Source organism: Moschus berezovskii, chromosome 4 (genome assembly GCF_049115385.1).
Source record: "Moschus berezovskii isolate FMDL1 chromosome 4, NW_MosBer_1.0, whole genome shotgun sequence".
Taxonomy (NCBI): domain Eukaryota; kingdom Metazoa; phylum Chordata; class Mammalia; order Artiodactyla; family Moschidae; genus Moschus; species Moschus berezovskii.
In genome coordinates this window covers 105579962-105585259 of record NC_142463.1, presented here as the reverse complement: position 1 = coordinate 105585259, position 5298 = coordinate 105579962, and positions in this window count along the sequence as shown.

Here is a 5298-nt window from a genome sequence, read left to right as displayed (position 1 = left end):
AGTAAACTATGAGTTTTCCAGTAGTCACCTATGGATGTGAGAGCTGGACCATAAAGAAGGCTGAGTGCCAAAGAACTGATGCTTTTGAACTGTGGTGTTGGAGAAGACTCTTGGACTGCAAGGAGATCCAACCAGTTAATCCTAAAGGAAATCAGTCCTGATTTGATGCTGAAGTTCCAACACTTTGGTCATCTCATGTGAAGGGCTGACTCATTAGAAAACACCCTGATGCTGGGAAAGATTGAAGGCAGGAGAAGGAGATGACAGAGGATGAGATATTTGGATGGCATCACTGACTCGATGGACACGAGTTTGAGCAAGCTCCAGGAGTTGGTAATGGACAGGGAAGCCTGGAGTGCTGCAGTCCATGGGTCGCAGAGTCAGACACAACTTAGTAAGTGAACAACAACAATATAATATCCTAAGTGCCAGCTGCCACCTCCCAATCAGGTCAGTACCTTCCCTAGGACGACAGCTCTCCAATCTTTTCAACATGTGAAGTCCACCCATAGGTCCAGTTCTATGCCTAGTACTGTCCTACTTCAACCCCAAATCTTCCCCTAACAACATTTGGTGAACAGTTGTATTTGATGCCTATTTCAAAGGAGAAAGAAAAGAAGAAGCCATTCATCCTTCATTTCTGCAGTCCTTCAACAAATACTAGGGAGGGCCAGCAGGGGCTTCCCTGGTGGCTCAGTCAGTAAAGAATCTGACTGCAACACAGGAGACCTGGGTTTGATTCCTGGATCAGGAAGATGCCCTGGAGAAGGGAATGGCAACCCACTCCAGTATTCTAGCCTGGAGAGTCCCATGGACCGAGGAGCCTGGCGGGCTACAGTCCATGGGGTCGCACAGAGTGGGATAGAACTGAGCAACTGAGCACACACACACACGGCAGGTGCTGGGCTTTGGATACAGCAGTGATCAAAACAGAAACGGGAGCCTGCTACACAGAATGAAGTGAGTCCAAAAGAGAAAGATAAATATCGATACTAACACATATATATGGAATCTGGAAAAATGGTAGTGATGGACTTATTTGCAGGGCAGCAAAAGAGACTCAGGGCTCCCCAGGTGGAGCTAGTGGTAAAGAACCCTAGAAAATCCCTTGGACAGAGGAGCCTTGGGGGCTACAGTCCATAGCGTCACAGAGAGTCTAACGCAACTGAAGTGACTTAGCATGCAGACACGATAGAGACACAGACATAAAGGACAAGCTTGTGGACACAGGAAAGGAGAGGGTGGGATGAATTGAGAGGGTAGCATTGACACATACATTACCACATGGAAAACAGCCAGCTAATGGGTAATTGCCATATGACAGAGAGAGCCCAACCTGGCGCTCTGTGACAACCTAGAGGAGGGAGGGAGTCCGAGACGGAGGGGACCCGTGTGTAAACCTCTGGCTGATTCATGCTGATGTACGGCAGAGACCAACACAACACTGAAAGGAATTATCCTCCAATTTGGAGAAGGCAATGGCAAGCCACTCCAGTACTAGTGCCTAGAAAATCCCATGGATGGAGGAGCCTGGTGGGCTGCAGTCCATGGGGTCGCTAAGGGTCGGACACGACTGAGCAACTTCACTTTCACTTTTCACTTTCACACATTGGAGAAGGAAATGGCAACCCACTCCAGTGTTCTTGCCTGGAGAATCCCAGGGACGGGGGAGCCTGGTGGGCTGCCGTCTATGGGGTCACACAGAGTCGGACACGACTAAAGTGACTTAGCAGCAGCAGCAGCAATAAATACCCAGTGAAAAAAACAGAAATGGGAATCAGACAAGTTACAAAATGAATAAGCAAAATGTAAACATGTTACTTGGTAATCTGTTTTAGAGAAAATTGAAGCAGGAAAGGGGCAAAGGAAGGAAGTCAGACAGAGAGAAGAAGGGAGGAATGGAAAGACAGAGAGACTGAAACATTTCTTTTTAACCACAGAACTTTGTACCCATAGGTCCTGTATTTTACTCATGATGCCAGTTAATCATTGCAACCACTCAGCAAGGTGGGCTCTATTACCATCTGACCGAGCCAACAGATCAGAGAGGTTAAGTAAACTTGCCTGAGGAGCAGCCCCGGCTGCAGGGAAATTTCAGGACTGTGGCTTCCTCCAAACCTCCTACTGCTGCTCAGAGGTGGCTGAGAGGTGAGAATTCAAGTCCCTTCCAGTCAGGAGCAGTTCACCCAGTGTCCACAGCTGTGACCTCCCCCACACCATGGGGACCACAATGTCTCAGGAGGAACTTCCTGGCGAGCTAAAGCCACAAAAGCATGCCCGGGGGCCAATAAGGTCAGAAGAACCCCCTCCGGTGTGCAGACTGCTCTGGCCTCAAAGTATGTTCAGACACAAGTCTGGACTGATCTTATTGTCCCACTTTTATTTTTTTTAATTAATTATTTTAATTGGAGGCTAATTACTTTATAATATTGTAGTGGTTTTTGCCATACATTGACATGAATCAGCCATGGTTATCCATGTATCCCCCACCCTGAACCTATTGTCCCCCTTTTAATGATGTGGTAATTGAGGCCTGATAATAGTAGACTGCATTCTTATCTGTCTTTTGGCTCCAAAAATCAGAGCTCCTGCTTTTCAAAATTCCTTGCTGCATCCAAGCCTAAATGACCACAAACGTTAACTGAGTCAGGGGCACATGGAACGTTCAGGGCCAGGAACTAGGGTCAAATTTCTACTGTCCCTCCACCCACAGTGGCCTTTGTGACAGGAAAGGGGAGAGCTGGTGACTGAGGTGTTTATAGAAGTGGGATGTCTTTTCTTTCATGGTTGAGGGGCTTAGGCCCCCTTCCCGAGTTACTCCAGTGGGTTGAGGTCTCCCCAGGCATGGACCTCTTAAGGAGGACCCAAAGGAAAGTGTTCCTAATATCTGGGTCAGGCTTCCCAGAGGGGGTGGGCCTCGAAGGATGGAGCTAAGGTAGTATCTGGCATGCAGGCTGCCCAGGTCCCCCGTACTTTCCACCTTTCCACCCCAGGCCCCCCCCAGGAGGGCAGGCCTGCCCTGAGCTTTAAGTGGTTTCTGTGGTTTAGGGGTGGGGAAGAAGGGAAAGAGAAGTTGGTGACTGTTCCCCAGTTCCAAGCCGCCACCACCACCCTCCACCCCTTCTAGGCTGCTTGCCCCTCACTTTCAGATTACCCTGATAAGGGAACTTGGGCACGTGGGGGGTGAAATGATTCTCTGATCCCTATCAGCCTCTTCCTTGCATAAAAATGTGAGGAGGAAATAACCCATGCCCTGCTCTGAAAGGACTGATTAGTCTAGAAAGGGGGCTGTGATTGGAGCAGAAGAGAGGAGGGCAGGCACGAGGGGACTTCCTAAAAGGATGAGCTACCTTCTTGCCCCAGGGAGAAAGAACACCAGCCATCCACGCTTAGGAAGGTGTAGAAATGTCCAGGAAGCATGTAACTAGCTTAGGTCTAGGAGGACCCTGTCTTCCCAACCACCAGTCACTCCCTCCCCACCTTACACAGTGACCCAAGGTGGTGGGGCTGAGAGAGGCAACCAGACTTGTGGTATCTGGGGCAGGCAGGGCTGCCTGGCACCATGCCAGGGCTAAGTGCCCATTGCCAGGCGCTCTGCATGGCCTCTGCTCTGTGTCCAGGCTTGGGAGGTCAGGAAGGATCCTGAGAGACCCAGAGTCACAGAGGAAGGGAGGCTTAAAGAGAAGAGAAGAGAGAGATGAGGCACAGAAAACAGAAGATCCATAGGCGTGGGGGGTTGGCAGGGGGAACACAGAGAGAGGGTCCAGAGTGGAAGCAAAGCCAATCGTGGGTGGGGAGGGGCTAGCAGAGCAGCACTCCCAGTGCCCCTGCCTCCCTGCCTCTCACTGGCTCTATTGATCTGCCTGGGGGTTCTTCAGAGAGTTTGCTTACTGAAGCCTGCCCAAGGGGCTGCACCCCAAAACAGACCAACATCCTGTTCTGTGCAGAGAAGTGTACACAGACGCGTGGGCCATGTAGTTACCAAAAGGACATGGGGATAATCAGAGTCTCAGAGACACAGACACACGCCCTCAGACTCTCGGTACGAGAAGGTCCCCAAAAGTTTCCACTTCACTCTTCCTCACTCCCTACCCCCTTGTCAACCATCCTGGGAGCTGGAAAGCCCTTCTCCACTTCTAACCTCTGTCCTGACTCTGGGAGCCACCTGGGAATGGAGGTGCCGCTGGGAGCTGAGCGTGAAGCTCCAGGGGGCACGAGTGGAAGATGGCGAGATGGGAGGGCAGGCTCAGGAGGGGGCAGCTACTCGCCCTCTCCACGCCAGGTGCCACGTGCGCCGCGTCGGGGGGAGTGGGCTGCAGTCACGAGGCTGAGGCGTGTCTGGCTCCTGCTCCACTGTTTACCAGCTGGGAGTGAGAGCAGGAGGAGGTGCCAGGGAGCCTCCCCACTGCAGCCTGGCCCCTGGCCAGCCGGCCTGTTGGGTAACCAGGAGAGCCAGGCCCAGCTAATCAAACTCTGGGCCGAGGCTGTGCAGGAGATCAGTGGCACTCAGGACCCTCAGAAGCTGTATCCTGCGGCCTCCCCAGAGCCCTTCCTCCGTGGGGGCTGCCAGACTGGGGGAGGGGGTCTCCTTCCTGCAACTACTGCATGTAGCATGTCTCCTCCACACTCCTCTCCCATTGCGCCTCTGCCTCGGCACACCCCCCCAGCACCTAGCAGACCAGGAGGCTGTGAAGGCATCAGGGAGCCGGGGAGTTCTAGGGAAGTTCAGCAAAGCGCAGAGGCTAAGCAGGCAGAGGCCTCAAGGAAACCAAGAACTGCTGGGATGAACCCGATCTCACCCTGTAGAAGAGGCACCATCCCCCAAATAAACCATCCTATCATCATCTCTCCCCACCCCACCTCCCCTTAAATTACCAGTCACCTGTCTTGGTGGCTCAGTGGTAAAAAATCCGCCTGCCAATGCAGGAGACACAGGTTGGATCCCTGGGTTAGGAAGATCCCCTGGAGGAGGAAATGGCAATCCACTCCAGTATTCTTCCCAAGAAAATCCCAGTGACAGTGAAGCCTGGCAGGCTGCAGTCCATGGGGCTGCAAAAAGGCACGACTGAGTGACTGAGCACGCACGGTCTTGGTCAAATAAAAAGCACATGATTCTAGAGTCACAAAGACCTGGGTTCAAAGCAGAGCTCAACCACTTACTGTCCTTGTACAATCCTTGGGCAAGCTGGGACTATCTTTGACCATCATCTAGCTTACGAGCATCACATAGTTATCTGCAGCAACTATGCTTGCTCCATGGTGGACACTGGATTGGAGACAATCATGGGTTTACAGAAA